The sequence below is a fragment of the Astyanax mexicanus genome, chromosome 8 (genome assembly GCF_023375975.1).
Source record: "Astyanax mexicanus isolate ESR-SI-001 chromosome 8, AstMex3_surface, whole genome shotgun sequence".
NCBI classification, from domain to species: domain Eukaryota; kingdom Metazoa; phylum Chordata; class Actinopteri; order Characiformes; family Acestrorhamphidae; genus Astyanax; species Astyanax mexicanus.
In genome coordinates this window covers 11,917,657-11,941,225 of record NC_064415.1, presented here as the reverse complement: position 1 = coordinate 11,941,225, position 23,569 = coordinate 11,917,657, and the positions used below count along the sequence as shown (strand labels likewise).

General features: G+C 36.3%; 1 protein-coding gene across 6 annotated transcripts in view; it reads right to left on the bottom strand.

Moving 5' to 3' along the window:
* Positions 1-4,608, bottom strand: part of LOC103021546 (adhesion G protein-coupled receptor L2) — a 263,996-nt gene extending 259,388 nt beyond the window's left edge. For all 6 annotated transcript variants that reach the window (XM_022678108.2, XM_022678118.2, XM_049482922.1 and 3 more), the window contains exon 1: positions 3,776-4,608. The gene's annotated coding sequence lies outside the window, so the exon portion shown is untranslated. The remainder of the gene's footprint in view (positions 1-3,775) is intronic.
* Positions 4,609-23,569: the final 18,961 nt, after the last annotated feature.

Here is a 23,569-nt window from a genome sequence, read left to right as displayed (position 1 = left end):
AATTTATCACAATTATTTCTGGGACAATATATTGTCTAAAACAATTACTAACGTGACAGAGCTATTAATGCTGTCTTTTTCTTAAAAAAGACAATAATAAAATGAATTGCAATTGTTTCTGGGACAATATATTGTCTTTAAAAGTAGCCAAAAAATAATGTAGTCATTCTCTTAAAATTCCAAAAATATTGCTTTTTTCTATTATTTATAAATAAAATAAATAAAAAAAAATCTCTCTCTTATAACAGTCTTAGATCTCAAATGAAACCACAATCAGCTACGTCTTCTCAGAACTCTGAGAAATCCTACAATCCTAAACCTCTCGGCCGTACTGAAGTGTGTGTGAGTGTGTGTGTGTGAGTGTGTGTAAGTGTATGTGTGTCATTGCTTTGTGTGGGGGTGGTAGGCCTAACTTTTGGAGCCACTTTTGATATGCAAATGGTCGCCTAGGCAAACAAAGGAACCCGCAAGAAATCACACCAGACTGGAGGAAGGTTTGCTGAAGACGAGCAGAACAAATGGGACAAGCAGCAGGTCTTAGTTTTTTTTTGGTTTCCCCACCGGTATTCAGGCCAAGCCCCGCCCACAAGTGCTAGGATTGGTTGGCAACTCCCATTGGTCGAATTGATTTCAAGTATGAACTAGTAGCCAATCCTGGTGGAGGTGGGTGTGGCCTGCCTGAAAGCAGGTGGTCCCTCGAGGTCCAACAAGGGAGCATTTGTTCAGAATTCCTTTCTGTCAGTTAGAAAAGAGACGAAATGAATGAGTGAATGAAGGCACGACTGATTGAGCCGAGTCGTAGACTGCCTTCGGCCAATTAGAGGCCAAATTACACAAAAATAATGTACTTATTTTGGCATGTAGAAGAAAAATGTTAGGGCATACACCACATAAGATGGAAATCAAGCAATACACTTTCTTTTTGGATGGGCTCTGGTGGGCTACGATAAACGCAGGCCTTGATTTTGTTCTAAAATAGCCCTCAAATGGCTCAAATTTTCCAGGAGTTTGTTTTTTGCTCGGGCATGGCCTATTGCTTTGCGTCAGGCTCTCAAAAGCAAGCCTACATAGTGTGTTTAGGCCTATGTAGGCCTATGTGTACATGTGTGTCACAACACACCACCAACACAGCACACCACACACACACATGCGTCTGCACATGAGCAGGCAGCTCATAGCTGGGTGAATTATGCATGTGCAGTAAAATGATCTAATTTCTGCTGCAGCAGTCGAGCTGAGCTCACTCTCAAGTATACAAACAACACATGCATCCATTCAGGTCCATTTAGATCCATGGCAAAGTTTTACAGCCAAATCAATAGAGAGGAGGGGCTACAGAGATCTGTGTTACTTCTTCGGTCATTTTTGACCACATTGTTGAAACAAAAAGACCATTTTGAGCACAATGTGTCCAATCAAATAGCCAATTTTTGGACAACCAAATACATTCTCTTACTGATTCAGACTCCATCCCATAACCTCCATAATGATGCTGGTCATAGCTGAACACTATGTATCCACAAAAAAGCCATTTCTGACCAATATGGTCCATTTAGATCTATTGAAAAGTTTTAAAGCATAGTCAATAGACAGAAAACCATGCAGAGATGTATTTTCTAAAAAAAAGATGTAGGTGAGACTGTTTTTTTTCCCCACCAGTCTGTCCCATCGAAAATGACATTTTTGAACAATGTGTCCAAAAAAGAAACATAGCCTCCTACTGATCCTCTTACTGCATACTCACAGGTTTGACCACAGTGGTCCATTTAGATCAATAGCATGGTTTTAAAGCAAAATCAATAGTCAAGAAAAGACATCAGATATGCCATATGCCTTCAAAAAGTCTAGGTTATACAGAATATTTTACCACTACGTCCCATCAACCATATTTGAACCATAAATTTCCCACCAAAAACAAGATTCCCACCACCCCATAAGCTCCATCCCAAAGAATGTAGTACCGAACAGCTGCACATATGTCTGCAAAATGTCTTAGATGATTTTTTAAGTTATTTTTAAACATTATATCGCAACAAATGAGCCATTTTGACCACAAAACACAACCCCAAACTGCCTCCATAACCAACCAATTCCAGAACATATTCCAGAACATATAAGGTGATACATGGTATTTTACCATTTTTTCCAGTCAAAAAAAGCCATTTTTGAACCCTGCGTCTCACCAAACTCAAGAGTCAGACAATCTCATAACCTCCATAACCAGTCAATGGAGTACCAAAAAGATCCAGATCCAGGTGATATAGATCATTTTAACCACCATGTCCCAGCAAATAAGAACACGTTTGAACACTGTGTCCCACTAAAAACCTATTCCGAGGCTGAAGAGACATCTTTAAAAAAAGGCCTAGGACCATTTTCCACTCTCCTACTGATTCAGACACCATAACCTCCATAATCCAGCTGAGATTACAGCACAAGGCAAGCTCCAGTCAAGCCACATCTGGCACTGGCACTTCACCATGCCTCCTGCTCTGGAGGGCAGCACTCATTTGCAGAATTAAAAGCTGCTGCCCTCTTAAATGTGCTTAAACTAGGCTTTAAAACACGCCAAACGCTGGTGGTTGTACGCCAGAGATGCCAAACGCAGCCAAAAGGAGCAATAGACAGCTAGAGCCTGGTCCTACAGTAACTTCAGCCGATCCCACGCATGGCCATTTCCTGCCCTGCTACAGTAGATCCATGCTTTTGGGTTGGTTGCCCTGTTGCTCGAGTATAAGATTCGACACAAGAGATGAAAGGATCATGAGACGAGACGGTGCTGCACGAGCACTAGGGCTGGGCGATGTGTCTAAAAAACTCATAGTTCAGTATACATGCTTGAGAGAAATGCAGATATGTGATACCATTAAAGTGTGCTGATATGATCTGCGTATCGTATTGATTTGTAACACCAAATACAAGGTATGATGTACTGTATGCTGTACATTTAACTTAACATAAGTCTAAGTATCTAAATTACGCATATTTTTTTTGTAATAAACATAAAATGACTGCAATTTGCACTGGATTATGATTTTGAGTTTGAGATGTTGAACTAAACCCGTCATGCCGCTCCTTTTATTACAATGTTACTGCAGCATAATTTGCACTAGACTGTAACTACTTTGTCTAGTGTCTAGTGTCATCCAGACATCACTCACTCCAGACATCAAACCATTTCCACTCAAATGATCCGTACTCATTTTTTTGTGCATTAAATGTCACACAGACGATAATATATTGCGATATATTTGGTCACATATTAATATCTTGGGAAGACAGATATGGCAGACAATTATGTATATACATAATCACGATATATAAAGCCAAATTTTCATGATATGCAACATATGTGTCAGATTCTTAACAACCACTATTATTTAAATATATAGTTTATTGTATCCCATACTGAGCACAATGAGTACAGACTGAGCGTGCTGTCTGTAATGAAATGCTTCTAAAGCATATCCAGATGTATGTCTTTGATATGCATAAAAAAGTATATCGCTTTAATCGTGATATCATATAATACGATCATACTGACAAGCTCTAGCTTTGAATATATATATATATATATATATATCGATGATAAATATATTCATGATATATTGTCCAATCCTTTTAGGCTACACACACATTTTTTTATACACAACACTCCAGAAGTCCTGACTGCTTTGCTTTTGGTCTCAAGCCTCTATGTGTCTAAGTGTGTATATGTGTGTATATATGTGCATGTGTGTGTATGTGAAGAAACACAACAGGCCTGTATACTCACAGAGTGAAGAAGAGTGTGCACCAGTGTCCCAGCAGTGTGTGTGTAGTAGTAGTAGTAGTCTTTTCTCGTGTTTTTGGCTGTTTGTATAGGAGGTTTGGCGCGTGCCTCAGTCCTGATGTGCAGTGCAAAGCCCCGCGCGCTGCTGCTGCCTCTGCCTCTGCTGCTGCTGCATTGCTCTTCCAGCACGAGCTCCTCGCATAAACTCCATCCCAAAGCCGAGCGCGTGAGGAGAAAGACCGGCGTAGAGAGGGAGAAAAGAGCCCGTGCGCGGTCCCTAACGCACCATCTCCACGATATCGACGGCGCGAGAGGTAGAGAGAGGGCACGCGAAAAAGTAGCGCAAGGGGAAAAAAAAAGTATCGTGAGAGGCGAGCACGAACGGGCGCGCGAGCCACTAAAGCGAGCGTCGTCTCGCCATCGCTGCTGCGCTGCGCTGCTGGAGCCGCAGACGGACGGAGTGCGCGAGCGTGTGTGTGTGTGTGTGTGTGCGTATGTGTGAGTGTGCGTGTGCGCGCGCGTGCGTGAGTGAGTGCGTTCGTGCGTTTGAATGTGTGTATGTGTGTGTATTAGTGTGTGTGGGTCAGAGAAAGAGAGAGTCTCGAGCCCAAGCTGAAGAAGTGTGTAGCCTTCCTATGTTTCCTATGCTATGTGAATATTATATGTGCATGTGTGTGTGTGTGCATGAGTGTGTGTGCGCGTGCGTGCGTGTGTGTGTGTGTGTGTGTTAGCAAGTTGAGGAAATCCCAGTCGCATCGAGGAGCGAGCTCGCGGCAGAGCAGGCTGGGCTGGATTTGGAGTGAACACGGGGAAAGGCAGCTCACTCACTCACTCAGCCTCTCTCTCTCTCTTTCTCTCTCTCTCTCTGTGTTTGTGTGTGTCTCTCTCCCCCCCCCCCTCTCTCTCTCTCTCTCTCTCTCCCTCGCGCTGCAGCAGCTGCCTCAGACAAAACCTGCCACAAAACCTGGCACGGACCAGCCAGCCTGCACAGGAGGACCTGGAGCTTGAGTAGTAGTAGTTTGGAGGCTCTTTAGCAAACTTTAGCATTACACACACACACACACGTGCATACACATATTCAGTACACACGCATGCACGAGGCAGGCAGCAATCTGATCCAGCAGTTTCAGGGCAAGAACATGGGTAGAAAAAGGCATGCGGCATGGACTGTATAGTGCATGCATGCATATATAATACCGCCTACATGGGCATTCAAATCCAGCTCGCCTAAATACGTGCATAATCTCAGTAAACATCCAGCATATGGCTGAGACGAAATTACATGCATGTACAGCTCTGAAAAAAAGTTTCTGAGTCGGTTTCTCTGAGTTTGATAGTTATAGGTGTATGTTTGAGTAAAATGAACATTGTTATTTTATTCTATGAACTACGGACAACCTTTTCTTTAAATTCCAAATACAAATATAGTAAACTAGAGCATTTATTTGCAGAAAATAAGAACCTCAAATAAGGACCTCAAATAATGCAAAGAAAACAAGTTATATAAGTTATTATATAGAAAGTTTTAAGAGTTCAGAAATCAATATTTGGTGGAATAACCCTGATTTTTAATCAAGCATATTTCATGCATACTGGCATGTTCTCCTCCACCAGTCTTACACAAAGATGCAAAGATTCAAGCAGTTCAGCTTGGTTTGTTTGCTTGCGATCACCCATCGTCCTCTTGATTATATTCCAGAGCTTTTCAATTTGGTAAAATCAAAGAAACTCATCATTTTTAAGTGATGTCTTATTGATTTCCAGAGCTGTACACACGTGCTAACATATTCAGTACACACGCATGGACTGTATATTGGATGCATGCATATGTAATAACGGCTACATGGGCATTCAAGTCCTGCTCGCCTAAATACGTGTATAGTCTTAGTAAACAGCCAGCATATGGCTGAGACGAAATTACATGCATGTACATAAAGCCAGGTCTTAAACTTTTAAAAATATCTATACACTACTGGTCAAACGTTTAAGAACATCTCTGTTTTTTAGTAGACCAGTGGCAGTCTGCAATTTTCCATTTTAGCTATGACTTCAATTTTCAATGTAAAGTTGAGCTAAAGGCTAAAGCTGTTGCCATGTGGGTCAGCCAGACATCTTTCTGTAGCAGTTTTCTCCACTTTCCTAAAGTCTTTTAAGGATGTAGGAAACAGTACTCACCAATCTCTAGCTTCATCTGTAATTTCTCTAAAGAAAAGACCTACACTTTTCTTTCTCTGTGTTTCTGTTTCTTTTTCTATTTATTGTGATGAAAGTGTGAGTGTTTTGTGTGTAAGTGTGTAACTCTGCAGTAGAAAGTACAGTAACACCATCTGTTCAAGCACTGCTTTACTACAGAAAAAGGCTTTGCATCCATTTACAAAGCTCAGATTATTTATTGCTACAGATCTAAAAAAAAAGGCTCTCAGATGATACTATTGGGTAGTGTACCTCTTGCTGAAAGATTGCTGATTACTAGACCTGCCTCTACAATGCACTCGAGCACAATTTACCCAGTTGACAGACTTTTAAATGGGGCATTATTGTCTTGTTCGCTTGCAGTGGTGGTTTTAATGATTAACCTGCACTGTTAAGAACTGAAAGCATATTGTTTTTAGCAACAAATCCTCTGTTTGGGAATAAGTCATGGTCAGTTTTGTATCGTAATTTCAAGCATTTCTTTGCAGAAAATGAGCTTTCAGACCTCAAAAACAACTTTTATATTCATAAGGTTTTAAGAGTTCAAAAATCTATATTTTGTGAATTATCCCTGTTTTTAATCACAGTTTTCATGCATCTTGGCTTGTTCTCCTCCACCAGTCTTACACACTGCTTTTGGATAACTTTATGCCACTCCTGGTGCAAAAATTCAAGCAATTCGGATTGGTTTGATGGCTTGTGATCATCCATCTTCATCTTGATTATATTCCAGAGGTTTTCAATTTGGTAAAATCAAAGAAACTCATAATTTTTAAGTGGTCTCTTATTTTTTTCACATATATAAAGTTTAAATCAATTCCAAAAACTACTATTTTTTTTGCATCATTTTTTCTCAATGAGTGTACTGCTTTCTAAAAGCCTCTGGTCCAGATTGCAACCATTTCAGGACATTTTGGTGGCTCAGGTTTCAGTTGGCTCAAGTGGGGCTGGAGTGTTCTTAGGAACATGTCAGGTCAAAACACGTCCAGTTTCTTTACAAAGATCCTGAAAATGAAGGAAAATGTTGATGAAAGGGCTTCAGAGTGTCTCAAATATAACTAAACACACTAAATAGTATTTAATGCGCAGATAAAACAGCAGGAAAGCTGAAACAGGACTATTTAAGAAGTTAAAAGTGGACAGGAAGTGACAGAAAGCATTAGTTTGAGACACCACAGACCTTACACATGCTCCTCAGGCAGGACTTAACAGTGTTAAGACTCTTGGATTAGTGTGCTAAACCTGTTCTACTTCTTTTTAAAACATTTTGTTTCATAATTTCTCAATCAGGGTTCATTGGGAAACATGTGAAACTTAAACAGGTACAGATTGTAAACTTTGAATCAGTGCCACGTTTGTGCTTGTAAGCAGAAAGGGAGATAAGAGGTCGTCGGGTTACATTCATAAAACTTACAGAGAAAAAAGATTTACTGTAGTGTTAAGAGAAAAATGAGAATTAGAGGAGTGTTTTAACAGTTTTTTTTAGCATTTTGTATTATTTGCATGTGTTATTACTGATTTATAACACCACACACAAAAAGGTTAACCCTTTCAGACCTCAGTTATGTTCAGTGATGAAAAATAAAAAGTCTGAGAGTCTGTAAAGCACACACAGACAGACCCTAATATTAAAATATATAATCATATTCAAATGTAGAAAAATGTTTTCTAATTAACGTAAATGTATAAATGCTTTTTTTTTATTGTCCAGTTCATTGGAAGCCTGTGTTTAACAATTTTCCATATATATATATATATATATATATATATATATATATATATATATATATATATATATATATATATATATATATATATATATATATATATAAACCTTTTTATTTCATCTCTTAAACTGTAAAATGATGATTAAAAACATGATTAAAATGTTCTAAATCACGTAACATTAGTAAAAATTAGTTCTTCTTGTGCCCTTACTTTGGCTCTAGTGCTGCCATGCCCTAATGTTTGTGCAGTGGGTGGGGCTAAGCTGTGGTTTTATTGGCTTGTAAACTTTTCATTGGCTGGTTCATGGTATATTCTGATGTGGACGTGGGAACTGAAAGGGTTAAATAATACTTTAATAATGGCTTGTTTTTCTACAGACAAGTTTTGATCAGTTAATTAACCCCTACAAACTGTGACCAGTTTTTTTGTGTCTCATGATTTCTGTCACAGGGTCACTTGTATGTCCGAAAGGAAGATTCTAACCAGATGCTACTGGTCACCATCATTACCACCTAATGATCTGTCTACAGTGGGTGGAAACGCCATTTATGGCATATTTCCAGTGCACATTGAGACACTGTGGATTGAGGAATGTTAAATTCCCACACAACAATGGAATGTCTCATCCTTCTGGCATCACTATAAATGTAACTACTGTCTAATAACTGCATAATTACATTGTAATAGCATAAAACAAGTATGTTCCAAATGTTACTGGGTTAAATATTGAGGTAGGTTACAGGTTTTGTGCAATTTATTATTAGCTTTTTATGTTTTGTTTTTACATTACATATTTCCCTACATGGCATGTCAAACACATTTGTAATGTATACGTTTGTTTGAATGGAGCTTGACAGGCTTGATCTGATCCAAAAAAAGAGATACAAGTATATAGAATATAGAATATAATCTTACATCCGTTTAAACCTTTATAAAAATAACTCAACATGTACATATATGAAACAGGAATATAAATGATAATTATTTAGTAGTTACTATGTAATTATTGTTCAATTACATTGTAAAAGCATGGTTTAAAATATTTAAAATGTTAAAAACTGCTTTGAAAGCGACAGGGTTGTATATTTTGTGCTGAAATAGTTTTTCTACTGTATTATAACAAACATTATATCAGAAAATGTTTGTTTTTTTGTGCTTTGTTGTATTTCTCTATTTCTCTGTTGGTATTAGGATATATTTCTGTATTTTATGTTTAAATAACTAAATAGGATCTTTAGTAGGAACGGATTTGGAACATTGACCTAAAAATTGATCTAAAAGTATCCAAAAAAAGATTTATTATTTTTATTTGAACATTTTAGATGAAATAGTGACAACCACTCAGATCTCACATTCAAAAATGTAAAAAAAAGAAAAAAACTAAATGCTTTTTTATTCTAGTAAATATGATTGTGAAAGAAGTCGTATTCAACGTATTAGAATATTTGATATAGTGGCAACATTTTACAAGTGAATACTTGTTGGAATATAACTTGATGTTATAAATAAATATAATTACCACTATATAACTATGTAACTACTATGTAATTGTTATTGTATAGTAAAACTGTAACAGTAAACCGTTATAGAGCAACAGTAATAACTCCAGACTGGAGTAAGAGTTAAATGTGTGAATCAGGCAGTGAGCTGAAGGACAGAAATCAGCAGGAAGAGAGCGTAATGACGGCCGGGTGATTCAGGAGGAGAGCTATAGGGTGAATCGAGCCACAGGCTGCGCTGCAACCCGAGCCCCCGAGCTGCCATTTCAACACCTCGGACCGAAAAAAATGTTTATGTAGGCCACAATCCCGCACTAAGACATACCTCCGCTACACGGGCTCGCTGATAATTCCGGGAAGAAACAGGATTAGGCGAGGTGAAAGGTAGAAACATCAAATGTGGTGGGGAAGACTAGTAGAGGCTTTTGAAAGTCCTCGGGAAAAAAGAAAACACGGAGGCATGTTTGGCAAGAGAACACCTCCAGCGCTAGCGAGCCTCATAGAAAACAAAGGCAGCGCTGCAGTTTTCAGTTTGAAGATTCTGATGCGGAAAAGCTCTTGAACTTCAATTGTCAGGAGTGAGACTTCTCCTTTGAGGAGGTGCAGAAGAAAAGGAATGCGAGTAGGAAACATCGGCAGCGGCGGCGGGGAGGGAGGGGAGGGGCTGTAGTTGGGCCTATCCCGCTCATAACGCTGCCTCTTTGTTTCAACCAAAGAGCTTCAAAGAGCCCCGGCCTTGATTGCCTGAACCGGGTTAAGCACATAGACCACAGACACCCCATAATTCTCCAGTTTGACTTCTAACTTCCGATATTTTCACGTCACATACCTCTCTCCTTGGCACAATACCTAAAAAATGGAACACGTCAGTACAGAAGAAGAATGTAAATGTAATTACTTAGTAACTACTATGTAACTGTGGTTTAATTACATTGTAATAGCATAAAGCCAAGTCATTCTAAGGAATTAAACCCATTGTAAAGACGAAATAGTGACAACCATTCAAGTCTCACTTTGAAAAATGTAAAAAAAAAAAAAAACTAAATGCCTTTCTATGCTAATAAATATGATTGTAGAAAAACAGTCATATTCAATATGCATATTCATATACATATATTTGTATGTGAAAGTTATTGAATAAGATTTGTAGTAGGAAAAGATTTGCAAATAGATTTGAGCTTGATATGAGCTTTAAGCTTGATATTAGAGTAATCATATTTCAGTATATAAGGGGGAAAATAATCATATTTCTATTTGAACATTTAAAACGTATTAAACTGGTTACTACAAAACATGAATATAAATGTAGTAACTTAGTAACTACTATGTAATTGTTTCTTAATTACGTTGTAAAAGCATAAACAGGAGTCATTCTTAGAAATAAAAACCCATTGTGAAGACGAAATAGTGACAACCATTCTAGTCTCACATTCAAAAATGTAAAAAAAAAAAACGAAATGCCTTCCTATGCTAGTAAATATGATTGTAGGAAAAAAAATTCATATTCAACTATTTTTACACTTTTAACACAAGAATGTTTGACATACTGGCAAGTTTTAAGAATTACTAGGCACCATTCCAAATTTTTGAATGTATAGAAGTTGTTAAATAAGATTTTGTAAGAATAGATTTGCAAACAGATTTGAGCTTGATATGAGAGTAATCATGTATTAGTATATAAAAGGAAAAATAATCGTATCTCTATTCAAACATTTAAAATGTATTAAACTGTAGATGTAAATGTAGTTATTTAGTAACTACTATGTAATTATTGCTTAGTTACCTCATAATAGCATAATGCTGAGTCATTCTAAGGAATTAGAGCCCATTGTGACATTCAAAAGTGTTAAAAACTAAATGTCTTTCTATGCTAGTACATAGGATTTTAGAACATTTTATTTTTTTGTGTGTTCATGCCACATATTCCAAAATCATATTCAACAATTTTTCACTTTTCACATAAGAATATTTGACATAGTGGCAAGTTTTAAGAATTACTAGGCACCATGCCAAATATTTGTATGTGAAAGTTGTAAAGTAAGATTTTTAGTAGGAACAGATTTGAAAACACTTTTGTACTAGAGAAACTTAATATGAAAGTAAACATATTTTAGTATACAAAGGATTAAATTGTACAAAAATTGTAACTCTATTTAAACATTTTAAGCTAGTAGAACCTGTTAGTACAAACATGAATGTAAATGTTTTTGTTTAGTAACTACTATGCAATTATTGCCTTATTACTTTGTAATAGCATAAAGTAGTAACAGCAAATGTTATTATACAAAATGATACTAAAATAGGCATGTTTAATAAATGACAAAAATATATATATTTTAGAGTTGTAAAAATTAACCACAGAAAATGGAGTAGATATGTTGTAACTACTATGTACTTACTGCCTAATTATATTGTAATAGCATAACCCTGAGTCATTATTAGACATGTGTGCATGGATGAGTTTCATGTTCAGTATACGTCAGTTAGGGACGTCATAAATTAAAATGAAGAACAAGTTCTGTGATGAAGCTTCAGCAGCTTTTAAAGGGTCTGGGACACATAAGTCACCATGGGCTCTTCTAGGTTAAGAAGTAATTTGTATTATAAACTTGAATTGTTAAGTTGATAGTATTAGCAGCTTCAGTTTTTTTATTTATTTCACCTCATGACTTCATCTCTGATTTGGTTTAGAATTCATTTGCATGTTGATTTCAGTACATAATACATGTTGTTTCAACTTAGCCATTCATTTTTTCCCCCTCTCTCTTTTTATTTTCTCTCTCTCTTCTCTTCCTCTCTATCTTTATTTTCTGTTTGGTTTATTTTGTATATATACACATTGCTGTGTCCTTCCTCTGCACAATGACCTCAGTTACCAGAAGGTTTGTATTAATATGAATAAAGTCTTAATGGTCCTCCAAAGAGAGGGGGTGGTGGCGGGCAAAAAAAAAAAAAAAAAAAAAGAATTGCTAAGTTAAAACAACATGTATTATTTAGTCAAATCAACATGCAGAAGAGTTCTAAACAAAATCAGAGATGAAATCATGAGTTGAAATAAATAAAAAAACTGAAGCTGCTAATATTCTTACAGTTTCACACTACTACTTCTTCTTTTCAACCAGCTTCAAAGACCCCAGTCTTGATTGCCTGGACCGGGTTAAGTATGTACACCACCGACACCCCTATAATTCTCCAGCCTGACTGGCGTTGTCGACCGTACCGTGCTTACATAAATAGAAAAACAAGCCTGTTTTAAACTGTTATTGTCAGGAGCTTAATTTCCACTCATTGGCTTTTCTTTTATCCTCGCTAGTCCAAGTAGCGCCGTAAGCCCAGTGTGCTCCCGTACACGTGGCTTCAATAAGCTAAAAAAAGGGAAAGAAAAGGAAAAGTGGAAAAAAAAGTCGTCTCTTGAGCCGCGATGGGGGGAACACGAATTGGGGTCAGATTCACCAGGTGGAAAGAGGAGGGGGATTAGCAGAGAGCGCTCATGTATTCCGAGGCATAATTTTACATAATAAAGAATAGCAGGGTAAGTGAAACCAGATGTAACGCAGGTAATCCACCGCCACTTTCTCATAGCGGGAGGCAAAAAAAATGTTTATGCATCAGGCAGCAGTAATGTGGAGAGGTGTGAAGGCTTTATTCAGCCTGACTGGTCAGGGCATGGGACAGACTCGCCTTCATTCATTCCTTTCCATCCATCTTCTCTCTCTCTTTCTCTCTCTCTCTTACTCCCTCACACATTACTCTCTCTCTCTCTCTCTCTCTCTCTCTCTCTCACTCCCTCACACATTACTCTCTCTCTCTCTCTCTCACTCCCTCACACATTACTCTCTCTCTCTCTCTCTCTCTCACTCCCTCACACATTACTCTCTCTCTCTTTCTCTCTCGCTGCACAGAAAGTGTCAGTAATCACTCACCCGCTCTCACCCCGTAACCTGCAGTCTTATTATTCAGTTATTCATTTTTAAATTAAGGAAGTTATGTAGTTATGTATAGGAAAATAATATATAACATATGTAACATATGAGTCATTCCCAGCAAGAGATCCTTCTGTAAAGACGACAAAATGACAGCCAGTCATGACGGGGGTGTAGATAATGTGCTAAAATGGCAAATGCCTTAAAATGTTAAGAAATACTGTTGTGTAGAAATATATATTTTTTCTAAACAGGTTAAATGAAATCAGAAAGGAATTCAATTAAAATATTATGCAACTAAAAGGTGCAAACTTTAATTTTTATTTATTTATTTTCAAACTTTTTAAATTGTATTTTGTGTTTATTTTTAATCACTTACTAAATACAAGCTAATCTAGTACTTAATATATTTTTTTATATTGCTAAAATAAACTACGTAATTTTTCTTATTGGGTTATGTACAGTAGTAACAGTATGTATAGGAAAATAATATATAACATATGCAGCTTATACTGTACAGTAGTCATTCTTAGAAATGGGCTCCATTTATGAAAATAAAAAAATGGACAACCATTCAAACCTCTCATTGTAGTATTTTATTTATTTTTTTTTTTAATGCTAAATGGCTTTCTATGCTAGCAAACACTATTGTTTTTAAAGTCACGTATTTCACATATTATAATTATCTGGCACTATGTCAAGTATGTCAATAGATGCATATTTATTTATGTATTAATATGGTATTAAATGCATATTGAAATGTTTTAATTAAAGACGAATGCAGGAAAATAATCATACATCTATTTAAAGCATGAGAAGAGACTTTGATGATTTTACTTAAGATGATTGTCACGGATGACCCAGGCAGGGAGACGAGGAGGCGGACACAAGTGCAGGTAGGGACGAAAACGAATAATTTAATAAATATATATGTAAATAACAAAGATAAACAAATAACAAAGAACACGTAATAATAAAGTAAACCAAAACAAACGAGAGGAACTAGTGAACATAAACTCAACAAACAAGAAGTATTAAATATATATAAATATACAAACAGGGAGTAAATAAACAAAGAAACAAACAAAGCTAAGAACATAAACAAGGAATAAACAAGAAACTAGAAACTATATAACTATATAAAACTATATAAAATAACCAAGAAATAACCAAAACTAAACAGGGCAGGAAAATATATATATATACAAGGAATATACTAGAAACAAAAACAAAGCAGGGTATATACAGGGAGCTAGGGAACACGGAGCTAAACAAGAAACTAGAAAAAAACCAAACAAGAAATAAACAGAGAAAAACACAGAGCAAGGACTAGGGCTAGGAAACGCGGAGAAACACAGAGAGACAAAACAACAGAGGTTAGTGCAAAGACCGACGGAGACAAAGTGGTAGACGAGGGCTATTTAAAGAAACAGGAAACACCTGGGGAAGGGGCGGAGCTACAAATGAGAAACAGGTGGAAAAGTACTGAGACGGGAGACACAGGGGAGCACAGGTCACGTGGGACACACACAGAGACATGAAACAGGGCTAAGACCTGACAATGATTAAGATCAAGTTTAATGAAGAGCTACATAGCATGAGAAATAGCAGAATTATTAAGACAATTTATATATCACTTTAGAAGAGAAACAGCATATTTTTACAACAATTTAACTAGAAATTTAAAAAGTGCATTGTATTTTTTGATCTTATGATTTGCTGTATGTCAGTAAACTTCATGTATGGCTGAGTGTTTAAAATAAATTAATTAATTCAGTCATTCAGTATCCATTGTATTTCTCATTTATCTTGTTTTTAATCATAGTGCATCATTATTTTATTTGTTACTTTTGTACTTTTTGAATTAAAGCCCTTTTTGTATCACTACCCCTCTTATGCACAACATGGGTCAAAAAATGACCCGCATTCATTTTCTATGTTACTTAATGTATGGCTGAGGGTTTTTTTTATTATTATTACAAATCTTTTTTTTTCATTTTTATTGTCCTTTATTACAAAGAACTTTTGTATTTGTACATCACTTTTACAGACACACACGAGTCAGACACAACCCACAGTGATACATTTTTCTATCACTACCTCTTTAACGCGCAACATGGGTCAAAAATGACCCACATTCATTTTCTATGGAACTTCATGTATGGCTGAGTGTTTCTATGATATATCTTAGCCAATAAATTAATTTAGTCATTCAGTATCCATAGTATTCCTCAGTTAACTTGTTGTTGATTAAAGTACATCCTTATTTTAATTGTTTCTTTCTTACTTTTTCAATAAAAGCCCTCTTTAATGTGCAACATTTATTTTCTATGGAACTTCATGTATAGCTTAGGTTTATCTTAGCAAAAAATTAATTCAGTCATTCAGTCTCCATTGTATTCCTCATTTATCTTGTTTTTAATCATAATACATGCTTTTTTTTTTCTTACTTGTTGAATAAAATCCCTTTTTATATCACTACCAATACCAATTTGTGTATCACATGACCTGCATTCATTTTCTATGTTAATTCATTTATGGCTGAGGGTTTTTCTTTAGCACAAATCTTCATTTTTATTCTCCTTTATTACTTTGTGAAGAAGCGTTTGTATTTTTACATCAGTTTTACACACACACACACGGGTCAGACACGACCCACATTTACTATTTCACAGCTCAGCACAGCCCAGCACAGCTTCCTTCACACAACTCAATACTGTTTTACAGTAACATTACCATAGAAAATATCTGATGCCAGTAGTGAAAGGTTACTTTGAGAGTGAGTACATTACCTCTTATAAAGTAATGAGCTCAGTGGGTTTTGTTGGTTTTGTTGTAATCGCTTCTCTCTGATTAGAGCTGACTGAGTGAAATTGAGTTGTGTTGTTTGAATGGAACGCAGCATGTTGTGTGTTTACTCAGTGTAGCCCACCCCCCTGAGTAACGCTCACATCTTCCCCACTGGCACCATCTGTTTGCGTATTGTTTAGCGTCTTGTTCTTACCCTCTGTGTGTTGGCTTTCCCCCTTGGCCCACCTTACCCTGTGTGTATGTGCCCCTCCTACCCTGTGGTTGATCACTTGGTCTGGTTGGTTGCCAGATCCTGCTAACACGCTCCCTACAGCTCTCAGCCAGTACAGTAGAGAGCAGTAGAGTGGGAGTATAGTAATAACTGCACTAAATTATGTAGATGTATGTTCTTTAAGTGATGCTGTATAGAAAATAGACTTTTGCCCTCCATAAAGAACAGTTTGTGTATAGGACATGTGTGTCTAGGCGTATGTGAAAAACCTTTAATTAAAGGTTTATAGTTTATAGTGGGTGTAGCAATGAAAACTCTTCACACTTAAAACACTTTTTTTTCTAGCAAAGTGTATTTTTTCCCCGGTTTTGATTATGCCATTTATAAGAGTATATATATATTATATATCTAAAAAAAGTTATAAATAGTTTAGTTGTTTCTGAATTAAAGAGTCAGACTTTATGACTTTATAATACGTGTCTCTAATTACTGTGTAGTTATTAGACACAATGACAATCCATGTAATAACAATTAATAAGTATTATAGGTTCTGTAATTACACATGTGTATAAAGGTCAGTTAGATATATCAGTATATGCTGTCCATATTCCCATAATTAAATCAGAATAATATATTTTTTTGTTCAATAAAAAACAAAAAAAATAATATTGTGTTAAAAAATAATATTTTTTAACACAGTTAATTACTCCACCAAGTTTGATTCCAACTTTCGCCGTAGTCTGCCCTGCTCCTGCCCAATGCTCTGATTTTTTTTTTTTTTTCTGAAGCAGTTTGCTTGTGGTGAGAACGAGATCTGGTTTCTATCTGACCCAAATCTGACCCTATCAAATATATTTATTTTTAATTGAGCTAAACTGCTGATAATGTGCAGTTTAATCTGATATAATAGCCTAATAATATACTGCTATGTATAACTGCTGTCTCTGCTGCTCCATGCTGTTTACACACTAAGAGTGTGGTCTGTGCAGCATTCACTGCTTGCAGCTGCACCACTGTGAAACAACATGCTTGCTTTATGGTTTATTGATGAGCATTTTGGTGCGTTTAGGTTTATGCTTATTTGCAGAGGTGGAAAGTAATGAATTACATTTACTCAAGTTACTGTAATTGAGTAGATTTTATGAGTAATTTGTAATTTTTTAAGTAGTTTTTAAAATAGGTAATTTTACTTTTACTTAAGTACATTTTGACACAAGTAATTTACTTCACTACATTGGAAAACTCCCCATTACTGAGTAAATAATTAAATGCTGGGGGGAAAAACTAAATTGTCTGAATAAAAAAAAAGAGTTTTGTTCTCCATGGCAGTGCAGCTGAACTTTTCCCAGCAGTGTTTATTATGGTTAGCGGAGAGACGCTGTGTGAATCAGCTGTGCTCGGGGGAACCGGTGTTCTGTCGAGTTATGCTACCCATCGATATGTGCTTCTTTACAGCACTGGGCATGCGCCTACAAACTGTTTTTTTGTATGATTTCATGTTTTTCATGACAATTCCTTAAGTTTTATTGGAAACATTAAATAATCTACTTAAATGTAAAAAAAAAACATGTAAATAGCACTTAAAGCATAGCAATGGCAAGTTACAAAACAGTTACTTTTTTATTTTACTTTTATTTTTACTTGAGTAGAATTTTAGCAAAGTAAAGGTACTTTTACTTAATACCAATTTTTCAGTACTTTTTCCACCTTTGCTTATTTGAAACCAAACCAATCAGAAGGAGAAACGCTCCAGTTAAACAAACTCATCAACTAATCCGGACCCTAGAAACCAAATACAGGTGTGAAAAGGACTTTTTATACTCAGCAAACTAAGTTTTAATTCCGAAATCTTTACAACCAAGCTGAGGCGGTTTCAATAATGTAAAAAAGTTTCCTTGTCATGCATTATCTATTCCAGCGCCCAACGTTGGCTTTATTCCCTCTTAAACATACAAGTATACACTAGTGTTTTAATTGACACCACTAATATAAAAATAATGGCATTTTTACATTTTATACATTCGTTCTTTTATTTACATTTAAATATCCACATAAAACTTAAATATCTAATCTACATTTATGCATCTTAAGAAGATCAAGTATGATTCATTTTAGTTAATCACAGAATTTTGTCGTGATAGCTGTTTGTGATGTTCACTTTGTCCTTAATTGAGTTTTACTAATCTAATTATCTAACTATCTTAATTATTTAATTCTTCAGTTCATTTGAAGAAAATGCATGTTTTGAAATTGATGTGACTTTTGTGGCTTGGAAACCTCAATATGTTATATTTTATCGCTATATTTGATTATTGCATTAACCCACTACTTAAAGCTCCACTAGGTAGGATTTCCTTGATTTTTTACCTTTTTAAAGAAGTAAAATTATAGCTTGAAACTCACTGCAGCGCTCCATTGAGGTGTAATAGGGGGAATAGCGGTGTTCTCGTGTCTGTGCCGCAGCTCCTCTGGGCTCAAACCAGACTCTGTAAGTTTTCCGAGGGGGCCGCGACCAACGCTCGCGAGAACTGCGACCTGCTTTCCGACCTTTAGTTCTAACAGTTCTACAAGGACTACTGGTTCATTCTTTACAAACTAACATACAGACACTCTGGCAGAAGCTGGAAAGAGACCGAATATGGCTGTGAAAGCCAGAAAACGAGAAAGAGAAACTAATCCACCTGAAACATTTATTACACTCCACAACTGTAGGGGGAGCCCACGAGCACAACATCTCAATCCTACCTAGTGGAGCTTTAAGGAGTCATTTTACTGGATACCTTTTTTTCATGATTTTACTTCTTCTTTACTTCATAATTTGACTATACTTATACTTCAGTAATTATTATATTTTTAATTGTTAAAACTACCATTACTGTTCACTTTTTTGTTACTCTACAATCTTCTGGAGTTATTGGAATTAATTGAATACATATTACTCACTAAAGTGTCTGTAAAGCTGCTTAAAAGTTGCATTGACTTGACTTGACATTGCATGTCTAACTAAACGTTGCATTAATGTTTTAAGAGCTATTGTTGAACAAACAGTGCTTTTTACTGTTCTGATAGAACAAGAAAACAAGAACCTCCTTTCACACAGCTCCTTCTGCTGCATGTAATAACCACTGTCTGTTAAAGGTCATCTGCTGGGTCTGAGCAGAAACAGGCAGAACGTCATAACAGACAAATCATTCCCTGTGTGAGAGAATGTCTGTAACGTCTGTAATGTCTGTGAGTTGACATGTGTAACACCACTCAGCTGTTCAACAAAATACCATCATCAGCCTGACATATTTCACTACAGGACCTGTGACATGATCTTTCCTATTTTACAGACATTGTAATGTAGATGTAATAGTTACATTTAGTAATTGTTGTTTTTAAACAGGATGCTGTCCACAAAACACTGCCCACAGGCTACCATTGGTAGACTATTCTCAGACCAGCAGTGGATCAGACAGCACTGCTGTGTCTGATCCACTTATACCTGCACAACACACACTAACACCTCATACACCACCACCACTGAACCCTCTTAAATGTTCAGCAAAACTGAAATCGATAAAAGTAGATAATGGGTGTGGAAAGGCAGAGGTGGTCATAATGTTATGCTAAATTAGGCCAAAACCTAAAATGGCCTTTTTTTGTTACAAAACAATCAAATATTTTTTTTTAATTCCTACTTTTTATTAGCTGTTTGAAATATGAGGTTTAAAACATTTTAAACATATATTTGCTTAATTCAGTCATGTTCTATATTTATGATCTGCATGAATCTATGTAAAGAACCAGTCAAAATTCTAGACACGCCTTCTCATTTAATGTTTTCATTTTTATTTTATATCCTACATTGTAAATAAATATTGAATGCATCCATAATATAAGGGAAAACACATAAAGGAATCATGTAGTAACTAAAAGTGTTAAACAGACTAAAATACTCTGCAAAGCATTTAAAGGTGGGCTTTTATCTGAAGTATCTGCTGTTAACTTGTCGTTTCTAAGGCTGGTAACTCTGATGAACTCATCCTGTACAACAGAAGTAACTCTTGCTCTTCCTTTCCTGGGGTGGTCCTGATGAGAGCCAGTTTCATCATTAAGTATTTTGATGGTCTTAGTGACTGCACTTGAGGATAATTTCAAAGCTCTTAAAATGTTTTTTCCCCCCTTTTTACTAAATTGAGTAGTTTTTGCTTCTCATAATATGGATTAGAACATTAATTAAATAGAGCTATTCACTGTATACCTGTTGCTCTCAAACACATTAAGAGAGCAAGAAATTCAAGTCATTAACTCTTGATAAGTTTAGCCTAGCTGTTTACTGAAAGTTATATAAGATGTGCCCAAACTTTTGACTGGTACTGTATGTATGTATATATGTATGTTTTCTCTGTTTGGTTTAGTTATTATACATTTTAAGTTAAACTTGCCACAAGATTTTTGAACTACGTCAAGAATATCTATTAAAATTTGTATTCCCTCCAAATTTAACATATTTATCAACTTTTCCAACCATCTGGTAAAATTAGGTGCATCCTACCTTTTCCAAGAAGCGAAAAATATATATTTTAGCTTAAAAGAGTGAATCTACATGTAAAATAATCTGATATATTACTGACAACTATTAACATTCCATCCTGGAAATCAGAGCTTTACTTGTTTTACTTTTGCAGTATTAACAGTTTTCTCATGTTCAGATTTGAAGACTCAACTAATATGTCCTTAAGGTTCCTTATGAACTTTATTTAATGTAATTAAAATCCATAAGGGACAATGTTCTGTGTGATAGCAACAACATAAATAAAATGTAGCTAATAACCAGTGATACGTTTATTATTATAAAATGTACAGATAGTGCTGCAATGTAGAAGATACAACCATAAGCAAACATATATACACTAACAACATTTAATATATATATATATATATATATATATATATATATATATATATATATATATATATATATATATATATATATATAAATATGCTTAATGTTGTTTTATTGCTGACTTAATCAAAAAAGAAAATGTCATGTCTGGGAAAATATTCAATTTCGAGGCTTCAATTCCAGATACATTTACTTTTACTGCGTTCACATCAATACTGGAAACAGAACCAGCTAAGGAATGGCTTCCTCAATTCAGAAGACTGTGTTCAGCTCCTCAGAAGATCACTACTGAACCTCTCTGTGGAGCAGAGATTAGCATTTTAAAGTGGTGAAGTAAGTTTGTTAAGGTCAGCTGGTTTACTGAGCGTGTAGATGTGTGGCACAGCGAAGAGGTGCAGTCTTGGTCAGGTCAGATAATAAGTAGAGCTGTAGGCGATTGTGCTGTGCTTCTTAACACTGACATCTGCTTGAGCAGCACAGAGGCTAAATGTCAAGCTGTGTAAGAGTAACGCAGGCTCTGAGGATCGGAACATAAAGACAGTAGAACGCACGCTTTAAAAGACATGCCTCTGTGCGAGTGGGAGTGAAAAACACTTCATAAAATACGTGAATTTGACAACTGCTTTCCTCAAACCTTGGGTACATTACAAAACTTCTAAAGCGATTGCAGATTATTAACAAACTGGACGTCTCACACCTCATTTTCTATAGGTCAATAGAATTACATATTTACTCTGAATTAACTATTACATGTTATTACAAATATAGAAAAATGTTAATCTTCACTTTAAAGAACTTTTTGTACATTTTATACAGTTTTCTTTGCTGTGCAGAGAGGCTTTTGCCATGTCCACAGTGCTGTCTGGTAAAGCTAAGTCACTTTTGTGGTTAAAAATGGTTAAATAATAAAATTAAGGTTAATCAAGTCAAATATTTAGGTTTTAAACCAATGTATCCAGTCATTTTCTGTTTATTAGGAAACAAAAATGTATCTTTCCAACAGAACAGAAAAAAAGTCTGCAACTCTAAGTCAACCATGTTTTCATCAAATGCCAATTTTCATTAATTGTCCACCTTGTCTTTGTCCATCCTGATGTGCATCTTCTGTGACAGGGTGGATGCATGCATGTCAGGAAATAAAAAGTAAATATATAAAAAATGATTTCTGTGTGGTTTAAATTTTATAAAAATAATTAATCAAAAGCAGATTATATTATATTATATTTCTGGTGCTGATGTAGCATTGCCGACTAGCATCACAGCACGCTCGGAGGAAAGCGCAGCGACTCGGTTCAGATACATCAGCTCACAGACGCCTTGTGCTGATCAACATCACCCTAGGAGTGATGAGGGGAAAGAGCACCATCTCCCCACTCAAAGAGAGCAAGACCAACCTTGCTCTCTCTTGTGGCTCCGGCAGCTGAGGGCAAGCTGCATGACCGGGATTCGAACCAGCCATCTCCTGATCATAGTGGCAGTGCTTTAGACTGAAACTTCTGTGTCTTTATAAATATTGTATCACCAAGTTCTGTTGGTTGCTAAGTTGCCAATACACACCCCTAACATACGCTACTAGGTTTTTCCTTCAACTGTCAAAAAATATGCAGAATACAGAAAACTAGACTAAGAATCAGTACTAAAATATAGTAAAAAAAAAATAAAAATCACACAGTGTAACCCCAGTTTTAAGTGTCAAAAATGCGACAACGTTTGAATCTTTTAAGACAGTCATGAAATTTTCCTTGGGGAAAAATTTATGACACCCTCTTCAAACACACATCCCTCACCCTCACCAATCATGGCTTTGTTTTCCATTTTCCCATACATGTGCTTTTCACTCAAATATGTTGTTCTCTGCATGGGGAAAAACCTCACAGAGAAGTTCAGAAAAGCCTCATGCAGCTAATAAGAGGGTCCTCAGCAGTGTTGTGGTGAAAGACGTCTTGAGTCATTATTCGGTGGTTGCGCTTATTAAACTCAGAAGAGACATATTCAAAGCCATCTCGAGCCAGAGTATGAGAAATGGGACCTCTGGTTAGAATTCCCCAAAAATAAAAAAAAGACTTGGGGACACAGGGGTGGAGGGGGGAGGTGCCGCCTGGCCGGTCTTCAACTGTCTTGGAAATGACGTTCTGTCAGAAGTCCATAATGAAACACATTTCCCTGACTTTCCATAAGGAACGAAGCGAGCGTGGTGCGATCATCATACCGCAAGGCATCTCTCATAACTGGCACTGGCAGCCGAACCCCATTGTCTCCTCATTGAGCTCGGCCTCATCAGGCCTCCGGGAGGGCGTGAGGGCCTGAAAATTGTGATGAAGCTGGAATTAAGTTAACTTTACCCAGGCAGCCCTGCCACGATTGATCCATGTAAGTCGATGCGAATGATTCCATAATGCCCTTAATCTTAAGGGCGAAATTGAAATGAAAATACACCTCTGCGCTCCAACGGTCTTAACCGAGTTTAAAAAGGGAAATTGCACCCAAAGCAAGATGAAAATCTTGGATTAACTACATGTCGAAAGCGTTGCGGGGCTGGGA